Source organism: Onthophagus taurus, chromosome 4, assembly GCF_036711975.1.
Source record: "Onthophagus taurus isolate NC chromosome 4, IU_Otau_3.0, whole genome shotgun sequence".
Lineage (NCBI taxonomy): Eukaryota > Metazoa > Arthropoda > Insecta > Coleoptera > Scarabaeidae > Onthophagus > Onthophagus taurus.
The window spans coordinates 2,041,769-2,061,287 of record NC_091969.1 but is presented as its reverse complement, the minus strand read 5'-3'; the positions used below and the strand labels follow the sequence as shown (position 1 = coordinate 2,061,287).

The following is a 19,519-nucleotide window of genomic DNA, read 5'->3' as shown; positions in this document are numbered from 1 at the left end:
TGTTTTTCGATTTTGTCAATGAAATAGAACATTAAAAATCAATACGTGTTTATGGCATTGTTAGAGTTGGAAATATTATTTATAATGAATACTAACTCCACAACGGCTTACAAAAGCAGAATCATTTTTCACATAAATTACACCAAATAGTGGTCATGTTTGTTATGAAATAATATTGAATTATAAAGAACATATTGAAATATGTTCTTATTTATACTGTAGTTAGAAACGTGGTGTTACATCTCTCCTTTTTTATTTATTTTTTTATTGATATTGTAGTAATTCAGGCTGATACGAGTATCTGATAGTATCTGATTTCATTTTTAATGAAAAAATATGACTACGTTTTCACCTGTCAGTTGAGAATCGATATTGCTCATGAAATTATCGATAAAACTTCTTACAAAGACTTATTAATGCGATCTTTCACTTAATCAATAATAATCTATGCCGTAATATTTCTAGAAAGTAATAAAATTTCCATATCCATTCCAAAATCTTATTTTAAAAATTCACCGATAATGATAAAGACATTTAAAACCATATTGTTCCTGAAATTGAAGAAATTAACCAACAAATCGATAATAATATCTGATAATCATTATTTCTGGAAAAAAGAAAACATATTTGAACTATTTTGATCGACATTGCATGTCGTTCCGAAATTTTACATAAATTATCTTTTAACGTACTTTGTATAACCAAAATTTATATTATTTTTGAAATAATCCACGATTGTCAGTAGCATAGTCGCTACGCATTTGATAGAAAATTGAAGTACCGACACTTGAAAAAATAACAATAACAATCAAAGTTGAATCGTAGAAGAAGACGCACCCTTTTGTTGTGAACGCGTTCGACAATGAAAATATACTAAAAAAAAAAACATAACCCCGATCATAGTGAAGAAGAAGAAGAAATAACCTAATGTGAGTTTGAATATTAAAAAAAAACTAGCAATTAAAAAAAAAACTAATTTAATCAAGTGTATAAAATTGTTTATTAAAAATTCGTGAACATTTAAAACACTAACTGAGACGATAATCAGAATACAAAAAGGAAGAATAAATTAAAACAATCGATTTGGATTTGGACATCTAGCGTGAGAGTGTGGAATCACCGATGATTTAAGTTGATAGAGGAGGCGTATATAGAAACCATTGTTTGAAGGAGAAACAATTTACTTGTAATTAAGATAAGTCTTTGATTAATTTTTTTTGTTGTTCATTAAAAATTCGAATTTTGAAAATTTTATTTTGATTTAGGATATTCAGTCCGAGTTAACAACATCAAATGATATAAAATTTAAGTTCGTATTAATAATTAAATAATTTATTAAGTTGTTTTTTTTGTTTTTTTTTAATTAAATTTTTAATTCATCGATATATCATCAATATTCAATCGTTCACCAATACAATATATTTTCATATAAGTACGAAGGCTTTCACGGCCGGTGTGAACCTTCTTCAGAAACTGGTTCGAAGTCACTTCGAGTTTCTGAAGAAGGTTGCAACATGGCATCCGAAACGTCAAACCTTTTATTAAAAGACGCACGGCAAAACCGGAAAGTTTCTAGTGTTAGTTCTAGTTTTAGTTCTAATCTTAGTTTAATATATTTTCAAGTGAAAAAATCGCAAAGTGGACAGTTGGCGGCACACTCAAAAATCGGGTACTTTTTTCATTTACTTCGCGATAAAAAGAAAACCGCGGAGCCGAAAATTCAAATTCACATTCAATGGTACGTAGAAATGTTTAGTAATTACAACAAACTTTACCGCAATCTTTTTCATCAAGCGGTTGCGAAGATATCGATGTCTAAAGTGAGAGGCCTTGACTTTCAGCACGGATAGTAGTGTTCGTGATTTTTATCGGTGTGCATTGGTTGTAGTAAGTCTTAACGTAATTTATTTTAATTTAAGGATTATTATTTGTTAAATATGAACAAAGAATGTGATGTAATGACAACGAGAACATAAGTTTAATACGACAAACCATGTCAAAAATATTTAAGAAAATGTTTAAAAATTGCGAAGGCATATATATATCTTAGCCATTTATGGGTTTAGACCAGAAATTTTTAAATGATTCGTCATAACTTTTAGTCACGTAGTATTTGTGATTAAAAATATCCAAACACTTACAGAAACAGCCTGCATACGCGGTGTAGATTTTGAAATTTCGCACCACAAAGCTTCCCTTTTGTTTGAAATTCTCGTTGGCATAAATCGAATCTTTTACAGTTATTTGTTAATGTTTTTTTTAGTGAATTATGTTGGCACTCAATATGGCGAATGTTAGTAATTATGAAGTTATGTGTGTTATATTAAATATATTTAAACCATACATGCTAACTTGTGAGTGCGGGAAGTTAGCCCCCTATTTTTTGATTTTTAAATATTTTATTGTTGTAGATTGTTCTAGAGTTGTTCTACATTGTACCAAATCGGCAAATCGAAAAAATAAAAACTCCGCGAGAAAACCGAAAAAACGGGTTTTTTTACTAGCCCCCCATCTTTGGAAAAATCAAATTTTCTTTGTTGTTCTGGGTTGTTCTAGCTATTGTTCTAGAAAATCAAAATTAGGGGATACAGCATTACGAAGTTATAATTAAAAATAGGTTTGGCCGCCCAAATGTCTAGTTGATTGCTGTGACCATAGTTTTTCTATTATCAGTTCCATATAACAAATATATACTTATTATAGCTAACGCAATCTGGAACAGCTATTATTTTCACTAGAACAACTCTCTAAAGGGCACTTTACTCTTTGAAAATTAAAATTTTTGGAAGTTTCAGTCAGTAATTCTTGTGACAGCGGTTATATATTACACAATAAGAATTAAAAAACATAGAGCAATCTAAAATAATTCAAACTTTGCCGATTCAAATTGTTCTAGATGTGTTTTGCGTTTAACACGGACATTAATTTTGCAAAATCACATATTTTTTGTTACTCTAAATTGTTCTTGTTGTTCTAGGTACTTAAAATGTTTATTTAATCACTGCGGTTTTAGTTCTTTTAAAGTTTCATATTAAAAATTACTACTTACAACAATTAAAACAATTCAGAACAGCTGTTATTTTCACTAGAAAAACCTTAAATTTTATTAGTTGTTGTGATATCGGACAGGTTTTGTTGAATCAGTGAACCCAACCGTTAATATAATAATAGTTTTAAAAAATTAAAAAATATGGAATAATCTGACCATCTAATTTTCTAAAAATCACCTTTCTATTTAAACTTATAATAATAAAACATAAGATGCGATTTAAAGTGTATTTTATTTTGTAAAACTAAGTAATAAATTAATAAATAAACTAACAAAACAATACCTATTCTTTCACAAAAACTGTACAAAAAATTATTCTAAAGTAAAGTATAAGTAAATAAATTAAATCATCTAAATGGACTAATATCACGGAACTCATTTACACACATATATGCACATTTGTGCATTTATTTCTGTTGCTTCTTCAACCTGTATGGATTTTTTTCTTAAATCATTAAATAATAACTAATTGTTGGGCACAAATGCCGTGTAGTATCCTACATCACTCAAAGAGTGAGTACCTTCGTAGCTGATGATACTAGCTATTCATTTAGAAATCATGTTGAGAATGTTTGCACATATTGCTTTAGTTTCCTAAAATTATTTTTAAAAACCGGTTCTAGTAAAGCAACATATAAAAAAAGAGCTGAACTATTAACAGGCATAAATTATTTTGGAAACCAGAATATTGCTGGCCTGATAATAGTGAATGTTGTGTCAAATATTACGTTTCTTTGCACACAACGATTTAAAGAAGAATTTAGTTATTGTAGCACTAAAAACTGCAATAATGGTTTAAACGTTACTTTCCATAAAAACATAATTTTACCAATCGACATTGACATCGTAACAATATTAGGCTATGCATAGCTAAACCAAGTAATAGAAAACTACATGCAAACCCTAAGCAACAATTGCAAAAAAATGTGGTCTGTTTATAGAAACAACAAATGGAGAGAACAATAAAACAAAATTGAGTGATTACGTACGCAATTTGTAACTCCACAACAAATTCTATATCCCCGCAGGTATCATCAGTTACGAAGGTACTCAAACTTTGACTGATGTAGGACACTACCTGGCATTTGTGCCCAACAATGCCAATTGGAAATTATTTAAAGACTTACGAAAAGAATCCGTACAAGTTGAAAAAGCTACTGAAATAAATGCTTAAATGTGCATATATGTTTATAATTGAGCAAAGTGATGTAACCGTATTATTCCATGATATTAGTTTATTTACATAATTTAGTTTATTTAGTTATAGTTTACCTTAAAATAAATTATTGTACTAATATAGTAATACTGATCGAATAGTTATTGTTTTATTTCTTAGTTTAGTTTATTTATTAATTTATTAGTTTATACAAAATAAATACACTTTAAATCGCATCTTTTGTTTTACTATTATAAGTTTAAAGAGAAAGGTGAAACTTGTGATTTTTAGATAATTATGATGGTCAGATTATTCTATATTTTTTTAGTATTTTAAAACTATTATTACATGAAACTTCAAAAGAACTAAAACCGCAGTGATTAAATAAACATTTTAAGTACCTAGTACAACAAGAACAATTTAGAGCAACAAAAAATATGTGATTTTGCAAAATTAATGTTCGTGTTGAACGCAAAACACATCTAGAACAATTTGAATCGGCAAAGTTTGAGTTATTTCTGATTGTTCTATGTTTTTTAATTCTTATTAAAACTTCGAAAAACTTTAATTTTCAAAGAGTAAAGTGCCCTTTAGAGAGTTGTTCTAGTGAAAATAATAGCTGTTCCAGATTGCGTTAGCTATAATAGGTACATATTTGTAATATGGAATTGATAGAAAAGCTATGGTCACAGCAATCAACCAGACATTTCAGCGGCCAAACCTATTTTTAGTTATAACTTCGTAATGCTGTATCCCACAATTTTGATTTTCTAGAACAATAACTAGAACAACTAGAACAACCCAGAACAACAAAGAAAATTTCACTTTTCCAAAAATGGGGGGCTAGTCAAAAAACCTGTTTTTTCGGTTTTCTCGTGGAGTTTTATTTTTTCAATTTGCCGCTTTGGAACAATGTAGAACATCTCTAGAACAATCTAGGACAACAATAAAAAATTTAAAAATCAAAAAATTGGGGGTAACTTCCCGCACTCCTAACTTGTATGTTTAAAATAGACGAAATGCTAAATAAATGTTAATAATAAGTAGAACATTTCGTTTTATGTAATAATAACGTGAATTTAAATTTACCGCCAAAAATATCCAGTGATATTTTTTAATGATATTTCTTATTCTAAATCTAAGTTTTGTATTCAATCCTCCTAGTTTAAAACGAAAGTAAAAGTAAGAATAAACAATGCAACAAATGTCAACAAATCAATGTCAACAATTTATTACAATTTTGAATAAACACATTTATTCATCGCAGATATTAAAATTAAATATAACTATTAAAATTTCATAGTAATATTTTATAGAAAGATAATAAGTGTAGTTCTTTACATTAAGAGGCAGAATTAATACTTTGATAATTTCTTGCAGTTTATAGAAAATATGGGTAGGTTTTATTTCCTTTTATGAGAACAACTCGAAGTTTCTGAGGGCGGGTTTCCGGTTTGTCTGGCGACAGCATGGCGGATGCAAGGTCCGTAAAGCGTATTGTACAATGCGCTTTACGAACCTTGGGCGGATGTAGAAACTGTTAACACGACCCGTATCGATACTTCAATACAAAATCTCGTATCAAAGTTGTAATTAACAACTTTCAATGTAAAATAATGATAGAACCTAATTTTACACTTAATCGAACATTATTCAAGTTTTTCAACAATTTATTCTAGTATTTTCGCTGCTATAAAAGTGTACGTTTTAGCATACAAAGAACAATGTTAATTTCTAAGCCACGCCCCTGTATTACATCGTCAATCCTACCCCTATATAAACCGCAGACGCTTGGCCTTCCAATTCAGTCACCTCACCGATGTTTAGTGTTTGTGTTAAGTTTAGGTTAAGTTTACCCCGCGGAGATGTTTACAACTTATTAAAAATTCTCTTCTTATATCGAAAATTTGTGAGTAGTTTTGGGTTTTATATACTTCATTTTAGTATTTTTTAATTCAGTTGTTCATTGTGACGTTACTGTCAATATTGCCGGCATTGATGAACGAGTTCAATCTATTCAATTCAATCATTAGGGTCTATTGCTTATGAAAATTATATATTTTTATTTGTTTCCAAGATAACAAATATGTATTTATTTTATATACAATTCATTCTGTGTTAACATTCGTATCAATTAGACGTATTTATCTTTGAATAAAAATATGGGCATTTTTCAAGAATCGCTCGGTCGCATAAAAATCGATTCTTTTTAATTGAAGGCAAAACAAAGAAAAAGTGCGGAAAAGTAAAAAAATCACTTTAAAGTTTTGATGTGACGTCACGTTTTGTGACTTCATCAACCATGCTAACCATATATTTTCAAAGCAACACCGTTACACATAAATTTTGAAAAAATTAATATATTTTCGGGTGAAATAACCTTGGGTTATAAATTTCAGGTTAGGTTGGTTTTGTTGACAAAAAAAAACCGTCCACACGAACAGGTGTATGGTAAATAAAGACTTTTAGTCGTTGTATTATATCCGAAAATATGCGTTATAAATATTATTAAATTAATATTAACAAGTTGTTAATTCTTTCATTAAATTTGAGACAATGATTTAATTTTTACTTACTATATTCGAAATCAGATTTTGAGTTAGTTTAATTAACATTTAAACTGGTGTGAATTTCCGAATTGTCGGGTTGGGTACCGGTTGGGTTTGATGCAGGTGGTAGGTGTAAATTCCGGGTTGGATTAGGTCAGGATTAGGTTAGATTGGATTTACTTCAGAATTTTGTATAGAAATTGGATGTTCAGTTATGTTAATTAACATTTAAACTAGTGCGAATTCGCTAAATGTCGAGTTGTAAATTACGGATTGAAGGGTCCATTGAAAGAAAACCGCTAACATTTAGATCCACGCCAGTAGACAGACGGTAAATAAAGACATTTCAGTCGTTGTAGGTTTTTGTATCACTTGACAGACAGTCTATTGATACAGTCTATCTAGGTAGTGCTATGCATCGAAAACTTAAGAAACTAGGGTATTTCATCCGAAAATATATGTTGTAATCTCTACAAGTTAAGTAAAAATAACTTTACTTTTAAGTTTATTAGATTTATTTTGTGCGTGGCTATAAAATAAACAATTTGTGGGTTAGGTGTTGACCGGTTGAATACGAAAAAGCATGTTTACAAAAAAGTTAAATGTTTAAAAAGCATTGCTTGTGACGTCACAAAAGTGAACACACTTTTTTTATTGTTAACGTCATTTTTAGGTCAGTACCTATCGATTAAAAAGAATCGTCGATTTTTAAGCGACCGGGCGATTCTTGAAAAGTTAGAAAATATATTTTAATTTTAATAATCATTTGAATCGTCGTTTAATTTTTTCGGAAAAGTATAGTAATTGCATGAAATTTCTGTGATGTTAATAACGTTTATGTTTAACAAACTTCATTGCTTTTTTTTTATTAACTTCATGTACTTACACTAACATTCATAATAACGTTTTAACTATCTATAATAATAATAGCCTATATTTTTTTGTTATTTCTAGGAGGTGACCATAGATCATTTTACTCACTATTTCCTGATAATGGTAATACTGTATATTCTAATTATCGATATTATATCGATGAGGCATTGAAATTGAGACGACCTTGTATCTCTTAAACTGTCAATTTTATCGTAAAAAGTTTCAGGTAAAACTTTCATGATATAAAGGGTGAAAATATTCTGCATAGTTCCCATTTGTCCCATTACATTTCAGAAGCGTCTCGATCTGTCTTTCATTTGTCAAGTAAGATTTTTTAAATAGATACTTACCCTTTTTTAATTATTATGGTATTCTCCATAACAAACACAATAAAACAAATAAGCTTCAATTAAAAATAAAATGTAAAGGACACTACGTTGGGATACCGTACAGCCTCGAGAAATAGCGAGAGAATAAATGTGGATTATTACGAACAGCAGCTTAAACGTTGATTGTACTATTATCACTCATCGTCGTTTATCTTGAGCAAAATTTTTCAAGGCAAAAATTAAAAATTTTTCACAAATTTTTTTTTAAATTATTTCACAATACGATAAAATGAAGCACGGGACGGAATGTTTCTGTAGGAAATCTTCGCATAAATTTCGAGCATCATTGATAACTCTGATGTTTCTCATAAACTAAAATTATTTAAATCGTTTCAGTAATCATATGTCGTTCCAAGCTTAATTAGTGAAACGTGACGAATGAATTAGGTAGCTACGGAAAGACTTTGTTTCTTTTTGTTTTATGTTGTTGACTTGTCTTTGTTGTGAATTATGAGTTGCATAATTTTGGGATGCATATATTTTACATTGTTTCTTTTAATTAAGATTTTTTTACAGCAGCATACTCCTGGTAATCCTCAATATTCCTTTCTTCTCTTTTCCCTTAAAAGATTCCTAATTCTTTGAATTTCTTCCTTTCATTTCGACACCGTGTTGTGACTTTATTTTTGCGCAGGTGTAATTTTTTCTCATTCGTATAAAAGTATGTTCAAAAGCCTTCTCGTTCTCTTTCAAGTATAGAAAAGCGAAGTCACAGTTTTGTGAGTTTTTTCAATCCAAATTTTTGGGATTCATTATTCGTGATTAATTGTGAGAAAAGTGATTTTCTTTTCTCGAATTTATCGGTACATCCGGATTTCAACGTATTTTCTTATTCCCAAATTTTTCTTTGCTTAAAACCTAGACCACCTGAGGAAAGCATTTGCTTAATTACTATTCATTCAACACATTCATCTATTCACACATCCTTTCTAGTACTACAAAACTACTATCCTAAAACTATTCTACAAAGAAAAATTAAAAAACCGTCCTAAAATTTAATCTTTAGTAATGCTTCTTAATTTTCTTTACTATTCTTCTTTAATTTTCTTTTAACCAGGTTTTATTGTGAGGAGCTATATTATTCTCGATTTACTTTTGTGGAATAATCTCATTTCATTACTTCTTCGGTTACCAATATTTTGGAGACAACTTTGGTCCGAGAGGAATTACTATTTCGTTACTGACTGGAAACAACTGCATCAATTAAGAAAAATTGTTCAATAAAAATAAATTTTCCTATAGAACACCAAAAGTTGCTGGTGTAGATAAGTTCCTTCAGATCAGATCGGAATAGTCAACGAACATAAGGTCAGATAACATCAACATTTTATTTCTGCCGGAGAATCGTGCACTAATCTTGTTCTCACTGAGGAATTTTCATGTAGTGTTTCATTCAATTATTTTTTTGATTAAAAGCAATTCATTGATTAAATTAAATTCATTTTATATCCTTCGTACATTTTTGTTGGCGAGTTTCAATTTTTTTGCCACATTTTATTTTTTTGCTTGTTTCATTTTGCGAACCATTGACAACAAATTCTGTTTTTAGTATATTATCCTTTGAATTACATTATCTATTACAATACCTTACCTGTATTATTTTTTGATTATATTTTATGCGAGTATTATTTTATTTCAATAAAATTATTGCAACTCAGAATTCCGGCCGGTCGAGGACTCGCGTGTGTCCTTAGGTGTAAACATATTTCTTTTCTCTTTGTCTAGATTTTATTTTGTTAAAGTTAGATATTTAGGCGTTACAACTTAACAATTGAAAGACATATATAGCGCTTCTAAAATGTAAACTGAATACCATACAGAATATTTTCCCCTTCATATGATGAAAGTTTTATCTGAAACCTTATTCGATAAAATTGACGATTTATGAGCTATAGGTAGTGTCAATTTAAATGCCTCAAACGGTATATGCATTATAATAATTTTTTATAAGTACGAAGGCTTTCACGGCCGGTGTGAATTAAACTAAGGTTAGAACTAAAACTAGAACTAACACTAGAAACTTTCGGGTTTTGCCGTGCGTCTTTTAATAAAAGGTTTGACGTTTCGGATGCCATGTTGCAACCTTCTTCAGAAACTGGTTCGAAGTGAGCTTTTGACATGGCATCCGAAACGTCAAACCTTTTATTAAAAGACGCACGGCAAAACCCGAAAGTTTCTAGTGTTAGTTCTAGATTTAGTTCTAATCTTAGTTTAAATAATTTTTTATCTTTCCCTTTTTGTACAGATAAATGGTGGGAATGTCACCGGCTGCATATTGAAGAAAAATCTACGGGATGGAGGTGAGATACTTTTATGATTATTTAGATCGAATTTATATTTATTTTACGTTATTTTTGTATTCATGTAAACAGAAATGACTAACACATTTTCCGTATTTTATACAGTGAATACTCCAAACATTCCAACTGATGCTTCAGTAACAGCTTCAAAGCCACTCTCTGCCAATCATCAAACTACTGAAAAGATTGATAGCTACAAAGGAATTCCTGATAAATGTCCATCACGTTGTCATTTGTTAATTAACGACAAAAACCCTGATATATTTTCCTGTTCGCTCTGTCACCAGACCACCAGCATCTATAACATTCCTTTTAAATATTCATCAGAAGAGATCATAGTTAGCAATAATCAACCAATGGATTATTACGTGACAAAAATGAAAGAGGCATTTTTAAGACAACCTATCGCCAAACAGGAAGATAATCATAAGTGGGATAATTTTCTCAATGGAAACAATTCTACCGTAAACGGGTGGTCAAAAGCCATATCAACAAGAACTTGTACGTTTTGTCGAAGAAATTCAGAGGGGCGAGAATTTTATGAAAGTCATTCGTTGAAAGATTCCACAGGTAAAGTTTCATGTCCGGTTTTGAGAGCGTTGAAGTATCCGTATTGTTATGCAGATGGTTATAATGCTCATACTAGAAAGTATTGTCCACTGTATAAATCCGTCAATGAAACACTACCAGAACCTAGAAGGTTGGCTAATGGCACGTTGGCATCAGCTAGCAATCACAAGTAATGAACTTAATTATTGTTCTGAAGAACAATATTCTTGAATTTCCGAAGTGATTCAACATTTCTTACTGAATATTTCTAGTAAATGCATGAATGTAGTTCGTATAGTTTTGTCAAGGTTAATTTTGATTTAATTTTTAGAGATTTAATAATTGTTGTTTGGAATAAGTTGTTTATGAATATGTTTCGATTATTTGCAGTATTATTACAATTCTTGGCGATTTACATAATTTAGTTTCACTTATATATTAGATTGTAAGTGCAATATATACTTTATTAGAGTACTTATTTTATTTGCTATTGTTGATTAATTACGTCGTTTCGTAATATGTTTATATTTATTGTACTTCTTAATAATTTTCTGTCAAATTTTAAGTTCATGTGTTTGAATAAACAATTACTTATTTGTTTTTTGAATAAAGTGAATACTCCAAACATTCCAACTGATGCTTCAGTAACAGCATTTACTCGTTATTTACTCGTTTTTTGAATAGGTTTAATTTGTTATTTTTTCGGATGTAATTAATAATAATGAGCATTACATTATGTGGCTAGAATAAATATCTATATTTTTCATTGATGTTTCAGAATTTCATTGATTTCATTTTATATTTTTAACAATTTAATATACCTATTAAATATGAAGTGTGTCCCAGTATAGATGTTACAAGAGGTATGACCTAAAAATTTAGAAAGATTGGGGATTAAACTCTGCTTGGTGTGAAGAGAACTTCAAGAATATTTTCATATTTTGAAAATCAAGTCGGCGTTGACAGTGAAACTATTTTTAGTTCAGTTAGAGTATCCTTTCTGTTCATGATAGGGCAAAATTTCATCATGAAAAGTTGTTTGGAATGTGAAATAATGGCACTATGAAAAATTTCAGAAATCTAATCTTCACTCTGATCTACCTCCATACTTTTAGATTAGATCAGAGTGAAGGAACACAAACATTAGTACGCATAGAAAAAATGTACTTAAGTAGTCGCAAATATTGGAAAATTAATTGTATTGTAATTTATTTAATATTATTTTATTGTAATTAACAACCTTCACGATCTCAACAATGTCAAATGAGAAAATATGTATATATCTTAACTTCTTTCTGAATTCAAAATAATTTCTGAAGTTGTCAAAAAGCCGAAACTAGTCAGACTATTGTATTTTTTTAAATTGCAGACCAGTTCAAACTACGAAGAAACCTTTTTATATTTTTCCTTTAAATTGTATTATCCCTCAGTTCTAGTTAAAAGTTGAATTCCTCTTGCATTATGTTAATTTTAGAACACAAAATTTACGTCGAGAAATTTTGCATAGAACCATAATTTGTCATTTTGAACAACTTTTCTTAATAAAATTTCGAATGATCATGAACAAAAAAGTTACTTTACCTGAACTAAAAATAGTTCTTTTCACTGCCAAGGCCAACTTGATTTTCAAAAAATGATAATATTCTTAAAATTCTGTTCACATCAAGCAGGGCTTAATTCCACATCCTTAAAGTAAAATTCAAAAATATGTAGGTCATTTACCTCTTGTAACATCTGTCCTGGGACATACTGTAAATATATACTTTGAGGAATTAATACAAGAATTATGCAAGATAAATATAAATTTTTGCTAGTTTTACAAGCGTAAATATAAAAGTGACATTTTAGTTTAGATAATTGTGATTTCACGTTCATTGTAGAGAGATAAGTTTAAAAAATACCAAAGGTCTTATGATAAAAAATAGTGTATATGAAAAACTTAGCTAATCGGTGCACAAGCTGTTTCGGTTTCTATGAAACCTTCCTCAGGCATGACTGAAAAATCAATAATAGAAAAAACCATTTTGCAAATGACAATGTTTAAACTAGATACCGTCAATAACGAAGAATCAAACTAGAAGGAGAATACATAATCAGAACACCAAGCGACTTCGGGAGTAAGAACGTAATGTTTTAATAAGTTACAAAAGATTAAAAGCCAGAAGGGCGAGTTGAAAAATTAAAGAGAACTGTAAAAGAAAGGAAAGTTTAAAATTATATTTAGAATTCAGTAAAGCGGCTTTCAATTACCTATTTTTCATTATAAAAAGATTGTAAACAACAAAATGTCGCAATAAAACTTAAAATATTACCATCAACAAAAAGAACGCAAATTAAAAAAATTCAAAAAGTAAAAACGCGTTATAGCGTGAAGCGCAGTAAGACGACTAACGTGAGTTTTATTTAAGGTTATGTAGGCTATCTGTGCGGTGTTGAAACTGTGAATCATATCACAGTACGAAACGATCCAGATTTAAAAATTTAAAAGGTTTAAAAGATGTGAAAAGTAAATTTTGTTAAAAACTGTAGGCTAAGCGATAAAGTAGATCAGATTCAGTCAGCTACACGTATTTTGGGAAAAGTCGATGGTTATTAAATTCTGTAATATCATTAAACAAAGAATTGTTGTTACTGTCAATTTCACATTATTAAAATATCACTCGAGATCACTCGAGACGACGCGCAATTTCACAGAACGATACACCCTCAATGTGCATAAGCACAAACATTCCTCGCTCAAACTCGCTTAAGTAACGCGATCGCCCATCCATTGCGCACAGAGTACGATAACAATGTGGTTCCTCACACCACACTAAAAACGACCGGAATTTTCCATCCACTTCGGTTTCCATAGCGACGGAATGTTCCACTTGGAAGGGTGGCTCAGACAACAATGCCGCGAATAAAAAAGTCGAAACTCCCTGAATAAACTCGTCTACAGTAATCCTTTGTGCTCCGCAAATATTATGGACTTATCTTCACGCGTTCAGATTATACAGGGTGTGCTCGTGAATTATTTCCAACAATGTCTATACAGGCAAAATAGAAAAGTTTTGTTTATTTCCAAAAATTCAAAATAACGTACAAACAATAACAAATAATGAACTCTAAACTATTAATGTTAGCGAAAAAAAGAAATAACCAAAAAAAAACAATCATCAAAATTATTAGAACCCGCGAAAAATTTAATTAATTTTAGTTTATTAAGAAAATTTAACTAATAACATTAATCTAGATATCCGAGATCGTCAAGTATCTCGCAGTACCTCGAATTATTGGAGATGTACAATAGTTTTTCGTTTATTTGTTTTATTTTGTATGTAAATTTAATTTACAGTAATAATTCGAGTTATTTGACGATCTCGGATATTTAGATTAATGTTATTGATTAATTTTTATTACAATTTTACGCCATCATAAAGAAAGAATACATTGACATTTAAAAAATTTAAGTATTATTCGTTACTCATTTGTTTTCTGAATTTAAAACAATTGAATGGAGTCTAATTAAGGCAAATAAAATATTAAACAAGTTTTGCATAAAATGTTTTTTTATAAAGTTGATACCTACAAAGATATATACTATATTTCATACATAATGGGCACCCATTTCATACATAATTATATTTTTAAAAATATTCCTGACCTTTTTCCCCGATGTAATGTTCTAGGTTCTAGTATCGATGATTTTGTATCTTAACTTTCCGCAGCAACGACCTCTGGTGCGAGGGAAAGGTAAGTATGGATGATGTTATTTTAGAATTTGATGCTTAATGTTTCTTGTAGGAAAGCAACACACCGAAGTGGATGTTTCCAAGATGGCAGAACGAAACGTTTGGTTGAACGAAATTTCGCTCTTAGAAAAATTACCAAATAAAATTGGCTCTTACTAAAACCTGCATGAAAATAATAAAAAGAAATTAGGAAAAGAAGATAAAACAGTTTTAGTATTTAAATTAGATTAAATGGGAAATTAGTTTAGTATGTATATATATATTTTTTAAATAGTAAGTTAATTAAAGTAGTTTGGAAAAGAGAGAAAGAATGATTACATGAAAGGTTAAAAGAAATAGCAAAAGTTAGAAAAATACACGCTTACCTCTGATGTTCGAAGTTTAAAACCAGAAAGATGAATTTTAATGTAAATACACTAAAAATCCGATGACTTGAAACGTGAAAACACGATTTCAAAAGATATGCAGTGGTGATGAACCCAAAAATGCCTCAATCACCTTACACCACAGTGTATCGTAACTGGTTACTCAAGAAGAGACTCGAGAGGTAAGCCACAATGCTTTTAAATTAAATTTAAAGGGCCCAAAAAATACACCTGCTCGCTCAATATACACATGCACAAAAGAACGAAAAACGAAGAAAAATCAAGAAAAGGAAAAGAAAAATCATCTGAAAGGATAAAAGGGATTTAGGGAGTTGCTGAATCGAGATCGTTGCTAAAAAAATCAAATTAAACAAAAATTAATAAAATTAATTCCAAATAAACACAAATATTTCAATAACCGCCTATATGCAATACAAATTTCCCACCAACATAAAGAAAAGATAACAAATAACATAAATTCCGAACAAAACTCAAGTTACCTAAAGTAAAAAAAAAAATTGAGCTGTAATAATACCTCCCTTTACTAACGAAGAAATTTTCCCAGAAAATTTCTTTTGAAACTCGATTTGTCATAGTAGATATTGATGGATTTCAAAATTCGAATAGACCATATGAGGGTGTACCGGTGGGAAATAATTTGCTTCCGTGGACAAACATAAAAAAAAAAACTTTTGTGTGTAGTTCGAGGACGAACTATTGTCAGGATGGCCGAGTTGTAGCATTAATTTAATTTGATTTTAAAACGCTGATTTTTATTAGTTTGTATATTAATTATTACGCGGCATGCCTTGTGTCCGTGTCCGTTAGAGTCGACATTATGTTATGTTTTATGGTAGTTGTAAGTTTTACATTAGGCGTATGAAAAGTTAATTAAACGTACATTCGAAGAAATTGTGTTTAAATGCACACCTAATCCTAATAAGAGGCTCTCTAAGTCTTACACGTTTAAAATTTTTCTGAGTCGTGCCTTGTCTATGATTTCTGGGAAGAGTGCAATTTCGACTAAAGTGATCTTCTTGTCCACAATTATAACAGCTAAACGACTGTCTTGGCGAATTCCCTTCGGTTAATCTATTACTTATGAGGTTTATAGAATTAAATTTCTGATTTCCTTTAAACTGCGTTGTTTTTTGTCTTTGTTGATTTCTACAATTTCTTGATATGTGACCAATTTCTCCACATTTGAAACATGTAATCGAAGATTCCATCACCCGAACCGATTTGAATCGACGTCTTAAGGCGAATTGATGACTCTCTTCTAGAGTCGCAATTTCCGCCGCCTTCTCCAAAGTCAGACTTTCTCGCATTAATATAATTCCGATGTTTTGAGAAATCTCTCTTCGCAACCCCATCCTAAATTGATTAAGGACGCTTTCGTTAATTTTCTTTTTAATACCTGGCAACTCGGCATCTGTCGCCCTACTTTGGTTATCCTCCAAAATTTTATTAGCTACCAATTTTATTCTAGTCTAGAATTCGGACACAGTCTCATTAGGTACCCGGAAAGTGCGATTCAATTTGTTGTATGCTTCACCTGGAATTCTTCGCGGCTTGAATCTTTGGATAAATTTTTCTTTGAATTCAGTAAACATTACCATTATTTTCAATGTTGTATCACTTTTGTTATATCGATACGCCTCTCCGGAAAGTCGATATTTTACGATATTCAATGTTTCTTGTTCTGTCCACCTATCTAACGTGGTTCTTTGCTCTATTCGTTCAAAATATAATTTCACGTTCCTTTGTCCCGACAACGCTTCTACCGTTGCTGCGATCATCCCGAGTGACACGGGGGTAACGGTCATAGCTTGTATGGCGGCCTCTGCCATGATAATAACGGTTAGTAATTATTCTGATTGGTACGAAATTAAAGGTTCGAAAATTATACAAAAACTATAATGTCCCACTTCTGACACCAATTTGTAAGGAGCGGCTCTACTATGTTGTATGGGCGTGCTAAAGGCGTATGCGACAAGCAGAACTTGTCACGCCGGCTTCAATTTAGGGAGCAAAGTTAAATGAAATTTATAAAAATAAAAGAAATCTAGTTAAATTTAAATAATAAATTAAATGTATTAAAATCAAACCAAAACAATAGCAAAACAATAAAATACAAACTAAAATTAATTAAATTAAAATGAAAGATGAGAATTGTGGAAACGTAATGGTCGAATTTGTTGGTTTGAGGTCAAAGGCTAAAAGGGTCGCTGATGGGCGGATTACCAAAAAATTCAAAGGAGTTAAGAAGGCCGTTGTTAAACATCACATCTCTTTTCAAAATTATTTAGATTGTCTAAATTCGAAATTGGTATTATTTAAACAACAAACATTATTTAGAAGTTTTAACCGCAGAATATTTACTGTATTACAAAATAAATTGGTTCTTTCACGAAATGACTCCAAGCGATATATTTGTGATAACGGAATTAATACATTAGCTTGGGGTCATTATAGCATAACGTGTTAAGTAATGTTAATACAATTTTAAGTAAATAATTATTGTTTAATTTCATATAGATTAACTATATTAAATAAATGTAATGTTAAAAAACTTAAAACAGTTAAATTTATTGTGAGGTGCAAGTAAGTTAAGTAAAGTTCACTTAACCTCGGTGATTTAATAATAGAAACCGCTTTATTCGCATTTTATGTAGCAATAACACCTGTTATTTCTAGAAATTTGTTTTTTCAAGAAATCTGATATGTAATCCGATGTTTCTCTGTATGGAAATAAATATGTAAACAGTAGTTATATTAGAATATTTATGTTTTACTTAACAATTAAATGATAAATGTGTTATCATATAATTGTTATTTCTATTTTTACACCACCGAATTTCTCCGCTAGATGGCGTTACACGAGTTATGCAACCAACAACTCACCCTTGTATGACGTACTCTTCAGGATTTCTCCGATGGATGATGTTACACATATATATATATACTCAAGGTTGATAAATATATTCATGTACCTTGTATATACTATCTCCTATATCGCTGACTCAATATTTAAGCAATGAGAGGAGAGCGTTTGCATCAAAGGCAGACGGAATGATGTATTTGTCTGTCTTTGTCATGGCCCAATGTCGCGAAAGCGCTTGCACGAATCGTAAATTTTAAAGTGTTTGAAGTGTTTCGCTCGTATTTTATACAGCTTTAAAATGCAATTATTGTAGATGGTTTTCTTTAACTATAAATTATCATTATAGTTAAAGTTAATTATCACTCAATGTTATTGTTGTCCAAATATCAAGTAGCGGTAGACACGAAAGAAACAATTAAACTTTTTTTGTAATAAACATCTACTTCGTTATTTGGGCAAAAATAACATCGATTGTAAAACAATTCATTCATATTAAAAATCATTGAAAATATGATATCACCATCGTGTGAGAATGTTCTAAAACATATTGCTGCCAAATATTTTGAAAGTAGTACCCATAGTGTGACGACTTCTCTACAAAAAGAAACGACAACACAATCGAACCCTTAAAAATAAGTGCGCAGATCTGCAACACCTCGGCTTCCCAGTGAAGATGGGGTGGGTCTGAATTTATAAGGCGCCACGCAGTTTCAGTTGCAGATCGCTCTAACTGCCAAGAGGGTTGGAAAGGAAAAGGTTCGACGACACCAACATATAACACAAAACAAGAAATCGGCAAAATCATATACCAAAGAAATAAATTTATTAAAAAAATAAATGGTAAACAAAAAAAATAAATGTAAATATAAAAATAAACCAAAAGAAAATATCGAAAATCGGGTAGTAAGTTAATCGGGTAGTGTAAAAATATAAAGGGGGTGGCTACGTTTAGTAGTTTAGAAGGGTGGGTTGAAAGTACAAAGAGGGTAAAAACGTGCCCTATTATGAGTTAAACATATTCCCCAAATTTCGTTTACCTATCGTTTAGGGTTTTTGAGAAAAAAAAATTAAACCAAAATTTTCAGCCATTTTTGGAGGTGTGTAGCTCCTTAGGGGAGCCAAAGTCGCCCATGGTTCATATATCAAAGTATATCATATATATGTATATCATATTATCATATATATATCATATATATATATATATATATATATATATATATATATATCATATTATCATTCAGATACATCCAGTATATGGTATTACACGAGTTATCGAGCCAACAACACATCCGACAAGTCGCTCATGCTGAATACATTGGAGTGTGACGTCACAGGGTTGGAACTGCCCATGCGCTTATTCCTGCGCCAGAACCGGCATTAATACATTACTGTCAGGAATCGTAAATTTCTCTACTTAACTCAATTAAAGTTTGTTTAAGATAACGTAAATCAGAAGCACCAAAAACTGTGTCTAAAATTTCGTTAACTGGTTTGCCAGTGTTATCTGGAAAATCGGAAGAAAGCGTGATCGAATTCTTGACAAAGATAACGTAACGAGCGAAGTTAGAAGTTTGGATGCAAGATCAAACCGTCGCCGCGTTCAAATGTCTAAGCACCGGTCCGGCATTTGAGTAACTCGATGCTGAACCGTAGTTAAACACTGATGGTGTC

The 19,519-nt window shown here is 30.6% G+C and overlaps 1 long non-coding RNA gene across 1 annotated transcript; it reads left to right on the top strand.

Moving 5' to 3' along the window:
* Positions 1 to 6,033: 6,033 nt before the first annotated feature.
* On the top strand, positions 6,034 to 11,635 carry LOC139429664 (uncharacterized). The gene is made up of 3 exons (XR_011640218.1): positions 6,034 to 6,114; positions 7,709 to 7,750; positions 10,262 to 11,635. It is a non-coding gene; the product is annotated as an uncharacterized lncRNA (long non-coding RNA).
* Positions 11,636 to 19,519: the final 7,884 nt, after the last annotated feature.